The sequence below is a fragment of the Miscanthus floridulus genome, chromosome 11 (assembly GCF_019320115.1).
Source record: "Miscanthus floridulus cultivar M001 chromosome 11, ASM1932011v1, whole genome shotgun sequence".
Taxonomy (NCBI): domain Eukaryota; kingdom Viridiplantae; phylum Streptophyta; class Magnoliopsida; order Poales; family Poaceae; genus Miscanthus; species Miscanthus floridulus.
Genome location: NC_089590.1, coordinates 7,048,853 through 7,062,406, shown reverse-complemented (window position 1 = coordinate 7,062,406; position 13,554 = coordinate 7,048,853).

The following is a 13,554-nucleotide window of genomic DNA, read 5'->3' as shown; positions in this document are numbered from 1 at the left end:
ACTTGGATGAAGGCGACATTATGATCCCACGATCAACACCATAAGCAAGAACCTAGAAGCATAAGAGAAGACCCAAAATATCAAGCAAAGTCCAATCACGAAGATGGGAACCAAGTCGGACGCAAGATCATCGAAAAATGAGCTCAGCAAAGGTGATCGGACGAGGACATATATGGACCAGATGTGTCCAATCAGTTGCTCGGTAATAGCAGGTGACAGCAGCTGTGACCAGATGCTGAGCAAAGCTATGACCGAACGCTGAGCGAGGTAGTGACCGGTGAAAGGTCCTTGTTTGGTTTTGGTAATGAGTGACAACTTAGGTGGACTAATTGTGTTTATGTGAGATACATAGGTGATTAGTCCACAGGTATATGTGTATGAGCAACATATGCCATGGAGGTGAAAATGGCTTGGAGATGTTGCAAAGCTCACACATGTGATGATGAAGGAGCTTATTGCACATGAGACATGACATTGAGTCATGTGATCAAGGTGGAGAAGATCAAGACAAGACTTGGCTTGATGGACCGGTTGCAAGCGTGAAGGGCAAGTCAAAGGCTTTGGAGTGATGGACCGCGTGGCGGTGAAGCTTGAGCAAGACTTGGCGCCGATGGACGATGGCAACAGGTGAAGAGCAAGTAAAGTCAAGATCAATGAACCAATATGATCACGTGATGATATGAAGTGGATCATATCATTGTTGATCGTGTTGGTGCATGTGTTGCATCGACATTGGAGGAGATGGAATGGAATGCGCAAGGCTAAGGTATAACCTAGGGCATTTCATTTCACCGGTCATAGGTGTGTAGAGAAGTTTATGACCAGGGTTTAGGATAGATGGCTGTACTATCAAGAGGGGCAAACTTGTTTACATATCGGTCATCTAGTGCCACTCGAGTGATCTAACTTTGCATCATCACTAGGATCCAGTGGCGTGGCAAGTTGAGTGGCTAACATCCTTTGGGAAATGATTGTGAAAAGCTAACACACATACACATGGTGTTAGCACATTTACAAAAGGAGGTGGTGCTTGTAGGGTTGAGATGGGTTTGGGTCCCTCTCTCCCTCCCGCCGAGCTTGCTCGACGGGATTCGGCGCTTTCAGGAAAACGGAATGCCTATTTTCTATTGTGCTGGATGCAAATTCTTGTGGTTGGCTCTTTGGAGCAAGGGTGAAGAAGTTAGAAGAGAAAACGAGTTGGTCGCGAAGATGTTGGTGTCGGTCAACTGACCGGATGCTGGGTCTGAAAGCATCGGACGCTGGCAGGCTGCGTCCGGTCAGGCTGACGTACGGTGACGCAAAAGCTGGAGTGTGACCGGACGCTAGGCTGTGTCCGATCAAGTGTGACTGGACGCGTCCGGTCGAGGTCGGTACCTTACTGGAAATGACCGAACACTGGGGGTTCAGCGTCCGGTCAGTTGAAGCTGCTGTGTCCGATCAAGTCAAGTGACCGTTGGAATCGGGACACATGGCCGTCTGCGGGCGACCGGACACTGGGGTCCAGCATCCGATCAACACGACCAGAGCGTCCGGTCGGCCCGATTTCTACCCAGTGAAGGGGTAACGGCTAGTTTAGCCCTTGGGGCTATAAATAGAAGTGGCCTTCGGCCATGGCTGGTGTGGAGCACCTTGGGGGACTTTGTGTCCATGCTTGAGAGTGCTTAGGAGCCCTCCATCTCACACATACTTGAGAGTGATCATTCGATTGTGTGAGTGAGCAATTCTAGTGTGATTGCATCGTGAGGTTGCATCGAGTGGCACTAGGTGATCGAATTGCAAGCCGGTGATACTTGTTACTCTTGGAGGTTGCCACCTCCTAGACGGCTTGGTGGTGGTCTCCAGTCGAAGCACGCAAGAAGCTTGTGCGGCGCTCCGGAGAAGTGCTTGTGAGGGGCATTGTGCTCGCCCCGCGGGAGCCATGAAGAGCAACTCTAGTAAAGCGTGTCATTGAGCTACCCTCACTTCCAGGGTAGGTTCTTGCGGCGCCCGACGTGCGGGCTTAGCGGGTGATGCTAATTAGCCGCCAAACCACCAAGTGAGTGGTCGACACAACGGGGACTAGCGTGTTGGCAAACACAGTGAAAATCATCGTGTTAACCTTGTTCTTCCCGTTGGTTTGCATCTCCCATTACACAAGCTTGCAATTACTTTTATACATATTAAGCTTGTATAGTTGCTCTTGTAATTAGATAGCTTGTGTAGCTTGTTAATTACCTTCTTGCTTATGTAGCATAGAAGTAGCTCCCTTGCGTGGCTAATTTGGTTTTAGTAACCTTGTTAGTCACATTGCTTAGTTTGTGTAGCTAAGTTTTTGCGCTCTCTAATTAGGCATTGGTTGCCTTGTTATTGAGCATTGCTAGTGAGCTTAGTTAGCTTTGTGCTTTTGCTTACTAGCATGTGTAGGAGCTCCCTTGTTGCTTAAAGTACTAGTGGCATAGGTTTGCGTAACCTTGCTCCTAGAATTGGTTAGGTGAGCTCTAACTAGCCCTGGCACCTTTGTTGCTTGATTAGTATCTTTGGAAGGTGCTAGAGAACATAGATAGAGGGGTGTAGTCTTGGCTAGACCAATAGTTATAATTCCGCACTTGTTTCGGTTAGCCGACGCGATTAATTTTAGAAAAGACTATTCACCCCCCCCCTCTAGTCCGCCATCTTGACCCTTCAACCGGACGCACGGACTTCACTATTCATCATCAATGGCAATGTTCTCAGCGTGACCGAATGCAATGGTAGGACGACCGGCCGCACCAAGTGCAGCATCTGATCAAGTCCAGAGAGGTTCTAGAGCGGCACCGGTGTGATCGGACATGTCCGGTTGATGATGACCGCACTCGGCCCAGAGTCTGATCAACGCGTGCGCTCCAATGGTCGGGATGGACAGACACGTCCAGTTAGGACGACAGCAACGTCCGATTAGTAGCAGAAAGCTAGGTTTCGTCCCCAACAGCTACTTTCTCAGTGGGGCTTATAAATAGACCCCCCCCAACCAGGCCATTTGAGTAAGGGTAGAGTTGAGGAAACATACCAACGGTGTTTATACACCATTTTAGTGATCTCCACTTGCATAGTGCTTAGTGATTCATTAGGTGATTAGCATAGGTGCTTTGCGAAGTGCTTAGGTTGATTAGACCATCGCTTATTCGCTTGCTCTAGGTTTAGGCCAAGTGTTTAGTGAGGTTTGCATACCTCTTACCACTCGGTGCTTGCGCACATCATTGCTATACATCGAAGGGGCTCATAGTCTTGCGAGATCACACCAACCGCATTTGTGGTGTGGCCGCCACCATATACCAAAGGGAACAAGGCTCGTGGCGGTTCAGGCTAGAAGCTTGATAATGAAGACGGCGGGGAGCGGTCCTGGGAGAGGACTGCCGAAAGGCACACCGGAGACCCACTTGCGCGTGGGGAAGGCCCGAGGCTATCCACGGAGTTACCTCGACCTAGGAGCTTGGCCCTTGCGAGGGATTCCTTGTGAGGGGCTCCAACGAGGACTAGGGGGAAGCTTGCACGCTTCTCGATACCTCGGTAAAAATACTAGAGTCATTGATGAGAGTTTGCATATCTCTACCTGACTCTTTAGCTTCCGCATTTACATTGTCTGCATAACTCCTTTTGTGGTAGAGATAGCAACACACCTAGCAAAACCATAGTCGCACATTTAGATAGTTTATCTTTTGTATAGGTTTTGACTAGGTAAAATTAGAGGCCTTAGTTAGAGTTAGAATTTTAAGTTGCCTAATTCACCCCCCCCCCCCCCTCTTAGGCGTCATGGTCCCTTTCAAGTGTGATCCCAACCTGGGGTGGTACGTAGGTGTGAACCCTTGTACTTGCCCAGTCGGGAACCACCCTGCATGGAATACCTTTGGTACAACTGGTGAAGGCATCGGTTGCGGCTGTTGAGAGATGCTTGCTTCGTTCCTAGCTCTGCTCCTTATTACCCTACCAGACATAGAACTCATGCGTGCTTCCTCTTGTGCAACAAGAGAGAAGGTTAGCTCTAGAGATTTATACAAACGAAGTTCTAAGTTAGCTAACGAAATCTCATTTGTATACCCTCGGGAAGAAAAATACAAGGTTTCCAACAGCATTATATTTCAGATGATGCCCTTGCATCAAGTAATGCTCATTAATAATGGTGCATGGAGTAGGAATGTATGTCACATTTTGTCCCTCCAACACCTCAATACTAGTGGCAGTACGTGTTACAAGGGATGTGCATGATATATTTGGGGAAGCCTTGAATAAATCTAACCAATGTTTGAACATTTCTTTCATAGGAGCTACTTTAATCTTTTTAGTCATGGCATAGAGCAATTGCATTTTAGTATGATGAATAAATCTTATATCTTGCCTAGGAAACAAATTCATGGCAATCCAACGATGCATGAGCCTCAAAGTAGGATGTTGTATGTTCATATTAGGAGGTTGAAACTTGCCAATTACATTTTGATCAGAAATTACTCTCCAAAATTCATGGCGATTAAAACCTTTGAGAGCATTATCTAAGTCAATTGAGCATTTTCTATCGAAGCCTAAGTGAGAACTAAGATCTCTCCAAGTAAAAAATATTCTTGCTCAAAAAGACAGAAAGTATCCTATTCTCTACTTCTTGCAAAGAGAATAGAAATTGGATAGTCAGGAGGCAAGAACCTTCCTCCCAAATGGGAGCAACGTCCTCCCATCCAACGGCTTTCCAAATGGTGGTGAATTCAACATCCATACCTAACTTTTGGAGAAGATCAGGAGTCATACACAAGCGTGTGGATGAACTCACTGATTCTTGATGAGGTTGTACGCTTGTGTTTCCCAATCTCCTTCCAAGTCGAGGTAGGGTGCATCATCATCCTCCTCCATCGGCTACTCTTGCTCCTCCGTTGGCTCGGTTTCTTCATCTTCATACATCAGGCTCTCTTCGAGCTCGGTGTAGTGCGCGCTTGAGCTTCCATGGGAGCGACTTGAGCTTGACCCCGTGATCCTCTTGAGAGCGCTGATGATCTTTTTCCCGAACCTGCCCATGGCAAAAATAGCACAACAAGCTCAAAAATGGGGTTATGTTATTGAAAACAAATCGAGCAACCCGTGAGCTCGGCTTGGTGGTCTTGAGATTAGGAAATTTCTGTAGAGTTTCTTTGCACTCAAGCTCTTGTGGAAAATATTTTTTTTGCAAGTGGTAGAGCAAAGAGAGAGAGGGAGAGAAAGAAATGAGAGTAGAGTGTGAGTGAGGGCTCACACCCGAGCTCTTGGTTTTATAGAGGAGATCACCGGCCAAGAGGGGGAGGGGGCAATGGTTCCTAGCCGTTGGAGCAGCAGGGGCGCAGTGTGGCGCCGGGCAGGGTGCAGCCGCACCCCTAGTGCACCCACACCAGAGGTGGGCCTGTTCAGTCCCCCTTTGGTCGGTAGCTCCCAACGGCTCCCTGGGAGTTAGCTGTTGGGGTTTTGCATTTTTTCGAACTCCCCTCTTCTCAGATTTGATTTTCCACAAATTTTTATTATATTTTAAATTTTCATAAATATTCTAAAAACAAGAAATGATAATAGAAAAATTTAAGCTATCAAAAAATGATTTTAATTTTATTTTTTTGAAAATTTTATTTTGGAGCAAAAATTTTAATTTTGAATTTTCAAATATGAAATTTTGAATTTTTCAAGGATAACTACCGGTTTACCTTCGGCAAGGGCTCGACATTTATAGTCCGTCAGCAAGACTTCTCCTCCTCTATTGATTTGCAGCTGCATGACAAATTCCAAGGAATTCTCGGGTTGCCCTAGGATTTTCCCTGACTGGTTGACCAGAATGGCGGCAGCTATTTGAGCTATTTGAGTTTCAATCATTTTATTAAAACTTAGTAGATTCTTAACAGAGGAGGATAAGCTTTCAATTTAGAGTTTATATTTTCAAGCATTTTATCATTAAACATCAACTTTTTAGTAAGGTTTTCGTTAAATTTTGCTTGGCCTAAGACCAAGTCTTTCAAGGAAGGTTGATTCAAATTAAAATTTGAGTTGAAATTCGAATTACCTCCCTATGGAGAGGATTGATTATTCCATCTATTATTATTTTGTTGGACCCCATTGTTGATGTACGTGGCATCTTCATGGGTCTCGGGGCAGTCGTTCCACGAGTTTTTGACTTCTCTACAGACCTCACATGTCATATATGAGTCCATGGCCTGGACGGTGGCCTTCATGGCTTCCTTCTTGTGAGCCCGTTCGTCCAGTCTTTTCAACAGTAAATCCATTTTTGTGGCTAGCATATCCGCCTTCTTCACGGTATGCATGCCTTTTTGTTGTTTATTCAACCTTTCCTCCCCCCAGCTCTGATTTGACACCATTTTCTCAATGAGAGCCATAGCTCCATCGATGGTGAGGAAGAGAAAGGCGCCTCCAGCAGTGGCATCAATGTGCCCCTTCGACATAGGTGTCAGCCCATCAGTAGAAGTTTTGGAGCACAAGCCAATTTTCAACCCCGTGGTGTGGGTAGGCTTGGATGTATTCTTGCAGCCTCTCCCACGCCTCGGGAATGGACTTCATGGCATTCTGGTGGAAATTTGAAATTCTTCCACTCAAGACATTGGTTTTGCCCATAGGGAAGAACTTCACAAGGAATGTCGTGGAACACTTGCTCCATGTGCTGACATCTTCTTGTCCTTGTAGAACCACTACTTCACCTTCCCCAAGAGGGAGAAGGGAAAAAGACAAAGCCTAATGACGTTCGGTGCGACATCCTTGATAACAATGGTGTTGCCAACTCAAGGAAGTGCTGAAGGTGGGCATTTGTGTCCTCGCTAGGCAACCCACAAAATGAGTTTGCCTGCACCATCATGATCAGCCCAGTGCAAAGTTTGAAATTCTTGTCACCCACATTAACAGTGGGCCCAACGGGCACGTTGGCAATGGCAGGGACAGAGAACTCGCAGAGTGACTTCTAGGGCCATAGCGGTAGTAGCGGAATGGTGTGGGGGTGATTGGTTCAACTACCGGTGGAGTGACAGAAGAAAAAGCAGGCATGAGACCAATTCTTCCTTAGGAGTGCCTCTGGGTTCTCTATGTAGTTGTCCGACAGGTTGTAACCGGTCATACACTATCCTATTTTCATCCACAATAGGAGAAAACAAGCAGAGTTAGCCTACACAAACTATGGCTACCATTCATGCATGTTATCATGATCATATCTTACTAGATTCTTTTTAACCAATGTCTTCCCTGACAACGGTGCCAGAAACGCTTGTTGGAATTTCTTAGCACAATCACTAAGTATGGAGATGAAATCCATCCCTGGCAATGGCACCAGAAATGCATGTTGGTATTTCTTAGCACCATCACTAAGATTTGGATAAATCTTAGCAACGTCGCCAAGGAACACTAACATGATAGTTCTTAACGATTACAAAAATAATATCCGCAAATGCACAGATCTATCATTGGAGCATTTCACCTAGAAGTATTCAGGGTATCATTATTTATATTTTCCCAAAGCAAGGCAAGGTGTAAAGATTCTAGCATGGATATGAACAAGATTACATGCTTGCATAGTGAACCAAAGTTTATAACAAGGGTAAACATGGTATTTTCAAGATAGTGGACACACATCTGGGCTAACCTCAAGGATAAAAGAGAAATAAAGAATATTCCTAAGTGGAGCAAGCTTGTTCTAATATAGTCGTGCAAAGAATAGTTGATGATCATACAAATTACATGGTTAGAGCTAGACCTAAGTGTAAGATGGATAGGGAGATCTCCATACACTGGTCTGCCAGCAGGCCAGGGGGACTTTATGAACTCCTACACAAATACCTAAACGTGGGGGGTTACACGGGATGAACAGGACTGTCACCACCTGCCTCCTATCCCTCAACTATGGAGCACCGTCATATCTGAAGGTTTTGGTGCACCCGAGCACCACGGCCATGTACAAAGAAACAACCCATATCCCCCAGGACTTTGACCCTACGGATCGACAAGCATAGGACATGGGCAAACCCAAAGGAACGACAAACCGCCACCTCAACTTAGCTCTAATTCTAATCATATAAGTTATATGAATGATTAAGCATAAAGTTCTACATGTTAAGATCATAACAAAGAAACTATATGCTAATTCATAAGTCACGATCATAATATGAAAACTATACTCTAGTTCAATAGCACAACTATATTGATAAAATGAGATTAAGACTTTAGAAGAATTCTTCATATTCATACCAAGATCTCTCTCTTCCAAGGAGCCAAGCTCTCCTTGATAGCTTTGCTAGCTCCAAAGACTACTAAAAAGAATAAGATTACAAGTGGAGATGTGAGGTGCAGAGGCTCAAATGGTGTGTGTCTTTGTGGGAGAGCTCCACCCCTCTACTTATACATACTTGAGGTCGGTTTGGTGGGAGATAAATTAGGAAACCATGCTAAACCACCTCTGCATGGCATTAATTAACCGCCAGAGCGAGGTGGGGCTCTTGACGGTCACTAACACCCATTTTGACCATCAATATTCCATCCAAAAGCATGACAAAGTGAGGTAAATCATCATCACATGTGTAGAATTTTGTTTATAATTTACCTAGTTCCACTTGTGCTTGTAGAATTATTTGTATGCAGGAAATTTAAGCAAAAATAAGCAAAAAGGTGACAAATATGGACACATGGAGAAAGTGGATGTGGCAAGAGGCCTTGGGCCCACTTGGGCCCACCGCCCAGCCCCACTTAGGTGCCGCCTAGGTCCCACTTGGGCGCCGCTCAGCCCCCCAAGTGGCCCTGCCACGTCACCGATCCATGGGAGCTCCTCCAGAAGTAATGACAAGCGTCCATTCAATGTTGGTTTGATCAATGGCCAAGATTTGATGACTGTGGATCCATGGGCCCATTGTCATACACTTGGGAGCCTCCAACTGCCTTACCAACCGACCTACTGCCCGAATTTTGACATGTGCTATCCAATAAATCGCCTTTGGGAGCCAACCAACACCGTAGGATGCAAAGCCAGTGCATCCTAGGGGCGCTCCACCAATGTCTCTGCTGCCTACAAGTACCCCCCCCCCCTCCTCACTCTACACTATAAATATGGGGTGTAGAGCTTAGTGGAGAAGGGCCCATTCAATTCCAAGCTCTCCAAGCTTCTCTTAGCTTTCTAGCTTAGCATTAGCTATAGAGTAGTGGTCTAGTAGTGGAGTAGAGCAAGAGCGGAGCTTCTCTCAGAGTCTAGAAGAGTCTTCTAGGTCTGGTATAGCTCTTTTGTAATTATTTCATTCAGCATTTACTTTATTCAGTACTTTATTCTAGTACTTTATTTTAGTATTATTGCCTTGCTTTACTTAAGTACTTGTTCATTATTGTTCATCATTAGTGAGCTTAGGTGCTTATTGTTTGGCATTAGTAGCATAGGCTATGTCTTAATTAGTAGCTATTCGTTAGTATTGGTTCAATTGTCTGGTTAGCGTGCTTTGATCTCATTTCATCAGAGCTCGGATCAAAGTAGTAAGTTTATAGATTAAGCGTGGTGCTTAAGTTATAGATTACCTGTGGATATGACTAGGCCTCCGGATAGATTGTGGTAGGTGGCAAGTGGTGACAGCCTTGTCCATGTTCTGCATTCCACCACGATAGGTCTAGTTATTAAATCATAGGGCTCGTGGCAGACCTTGTCTATTTAACTCTCCTAGTTAGTAGGCGGGTTGTGCCCCGAAGTACTAGCGCATTTTTCCTAGTCATTTGTTTACCCTTAGTTACTTGAACGATAAATCGGTCGCTCTCCCACCTAGCTATCTCTAGTGTAGCTTATTTAGTAGTTTAGTAGGTAGTTCACATTCAACTTCCACCATCGTTCACCTACCTAGCATACACTTAGGCTTTACCTTAGCAATCCTGACAGTAAATATAAATTGTAGCCTTCCGCCTTCCTGTGGGAAAAATATAAATTCGACACTCGGTACTCATCGAGCGAAGTGCTACGTGATAGTTCTATGCGCTTGCGGAATTCCTCCAATAGTTGTTAAGAAGTATCAACAGGGGCCAGGCGGTGTGGGCACACCCCAGGTGCGGCTGTTGGTATTTCTTAGCGTAAGCGAAAGAATCTGCAAGCGCATGGATATACCGTTGTAGCACTTCACCCGGAAGTATTCAGGGTATCGTATTTTTTCCAAAGGAATGGATGTGTAAAGACTCTTAGCTAGTTCGCCCAAGATAACAAGAAGAAGGATAGCTCGGGTAGCGAGGTTTTTCTAAGGATAGAGATCCTAAGTTAAGATAACTTTGCCACTATAGACTTACTTCGGGTACCAGATAACACATGGTCTGCCAAGCATTGCCAGTCTATAGCTCTACGCCATACCCGAACATGGGGGATTACAAGGGACGGACATGGCTATCACCACCTGCCGCCTACCCCTCAACCATGGAGTACGAGACAAACGAAGGTAACTTCTAGCTCAGACACCATGTCTATGCTATTGGTTACTACTCTAGCATGGCCAGGAACATCCATTTTTATCAGGAGTCCTCTACTAGAGCATCCATCACAAGGACAGACGATGAACCCACAAGCTTATAATGAACAAAGATAACTTTTCTTAAGATATCAATTCCAAAGTAAAACACGAACTTCTTACTTCAAGTAGTAAGATGATCGTATAGGTACAAGTGGAGGAGTTGCTAGCTTGGACACTCCTTCCGCTAAGTGTAGTGAGTACACTAGGGGAGGTTGCCGATAACCCCGGCACTTCTCTAACTCTTCCCTCTCTCACTCCCTATTTTATTCTAGCTAAAGCCTAGGTAGGAATGAAGCTCTTCTTCTCCTCTTGCTTTCTTGTTGTGTGTCTTGTAGAGGGGAGGTTGCCCCTCTATTTATACAAGGAGGAGAGGTGGTGTTGTGGCTATTCCAAGCATGAAATCCATGCACCACCGCCTTCTGTATGGAGGCATGCCACCGCCAAAGCAAGGGGTGGCTGAGAAGCGCCGGTGGGGGGTCGCTCGCCCCTAGGCGTCGGTCGCCCCCTGACCAGGCCTCCTCACCCGTGCCTTCGTGCAGTAGGTTGTGGGCTAGACCTGGGCTTCTCCGTGGTTGGTGTTGCACCTGGTTGAGTTGAGTTGATGGGCGTCTTGGTTGTTCCTTTGCGCAAATCAGCGTCAGAAAGCGCCTTTCGGCAAAATCTTTCATGCATTTGTGTTTGTGTCCTGCAAAACAATATTCTCCAAATACATGTGGAACTAGGTTAATAGTAAATGCCTATGTGTATAAGATTGCCAATTTTTGCTCTTATTTGTGTCTTAATTGGTGGTCAGATTTTATCGTTAAGGACCACCAACAAGCTCCCCCACACTTAGTCCTTTGCTCGTCCTCGAGTAAAGTTCTAAGGACTAAGCGGGTTTATCTCCTTGATTTGAAATCTGCATACAAGTTATTCCAAGCTGCACCTGAACCTATACTTGGGTAATTGAAAAATGGAATAGCTTGGATTCAAGTCTTCTCACTCTATCCCTACTCAGAAACTTGGGTTTTTATGGTTTTGAAAACATAAAGATAGCTTTTTGTTCCTTGAATGATTCACTCAAGTCACTCACATTTGTAAGTGTTTCCTTACCAAGGCATGATTTGCCTTCTTTTTGACCATCCTACTTCTAAAAGCTTATGTGGAGCTTGGGTAGGGATGAAAATTTGAAGCATACTTACCCTGCATATATTGTAAAGTCAAATTCCGGATCCACCGGAGGGAAGCGTCATACTCTTAGATCAAAACTGTGCAAGTGTGTGGAATTTGGTGAAAGTATACTCCTTTGTTTGAGATGATCTCTTCCTCTAGCTTTTATTTGGAGACAGGGCTAGCATTATTTTCTTCTTACTATGAGCCTTCATGTGCTCATCATTTTTTTCAATGCTTTGGGACCTTCATGTGCCCCATTCTTTCTTTTTTTTGTTTTTTAATACTTTTGCATAGCCTTTTTGTCTCCTTTACTACAAATATGCTAGGGAGATCATATTTTAGAGTATGGAGTATGTATGTGATGGAAGCATGTTTTAGCGTATTCCTAGTGTAGGAATAGCTGATTATTCGTGGCGTGTGCGTGAGTTTTGATCTTGGGAGCATGAAGCATCTCTCAACAGGGATCACAGTACTTGACCAAACTCAATATAAAGCAAGAGGCATATGTGGAAGGTTTTGCCATGTATGATCATATAAGGCCTTGGTAGGTATTTGTATATCATTCAAGAAACATGCTATTTTGAATTTTGTTTTGTAAAGATAAATCCCAAGTACTTTGGAAGAAAGAGCAAGTGTCATGTCATCCTACCATATCTCATTCGTCAATCACTTAGATAAAATGGGGTCCCTATGATAAGTGTTCACAAGTTATAAAAATATCAGCAAGGAATAAAGAGTATGCAAACGTTTTTAATCATAGGAAGACATGGAGATGGAGCATCACTCCTTTTTAGTTTTGTATTTTTAAATTATTCAGCTCTAACCTTTATTTTAAATATAAGGAGTGAGGATGCACAAACCAAAATTTGATCATGTTGACCACTTGTGCATCTTTCGGGGAAGAGTATTTGAGCGTGTCTTCTCCCCCACACTTGTTTTTGCACCTGTCTTATTTGTAAATAAAAGAAAACACAAAGACACATGTAGACAACAATTCTAAAAATCTTTATTGAATTTGAGATGTACTTATTTTGAGTTAGGGAATTTGTTAAAAGCAATTAATTTTATTACATTTTTTCTTTTGGATTATATGAAGGCTCCAAGAAAACTTTTAATCGTTGACCGTTTACCTTAAAAGTATTACCTTCATCGTCTTGAATTGTTATCGAGCCATGTGATGACGTGTTGATGATGGTGTACGGTCCTTTCCACTTGCTTTGAAGTTTTCCTTCATCAAAGAGTTTGACCTTGGAGTTGAATAGAAGAACTTAGTCTCCTTCCTTGAACTCTTTTTTCTTGATTCGGTGATCATGACATCTTTTAGTTCTTTCTTTGTAAAGCTTGGCACTATGGTAAGCCTTCTCCCTCCATTCTTCTAGCTCAGCAATTTGTGTTTGTCGATTTCTGCCGGCTAGTTTTACATCCATGTTCCAGCTCTTTATTGCCCAGTGAGCTCTATGCTCTAACTCGACTGGTAAGTGGCAACTTTTTCCATAAACGAGCTGGTATGGTGACATGCCGATGGGGGTTTTGTAAGCTATCTTGTATGCCAAAAGTGCATCAGGTAGCTTGTCTTTCTAGCCTTTCTTCATCTCATTGACCAGACTGGTCGAATTTGAATTATAAATTTATTTTTTTTTACGGAAAAATGTACTGTAGGGACAATTTTAGATTGAACCGCCCCTACAAACAGGTATTATAGGGGGAATTTATAGAGACGGCTGGTGTTATCAGCCGCCCCTATAAATCGATTTGTAGGGACGGCTGATAACACCAGTCGCCTCTACAAATCGATTTGTAAGGACGGTCTGGAAACCGCCCCTACAAATACATAATTTGTAGAGACGGTAGGGTAAGGACGGCTAGCCGAGCGGCCTCTACAAAGCCTCACCAGCCGCCCCTACTAATCTTGTCTGTGGTAGTG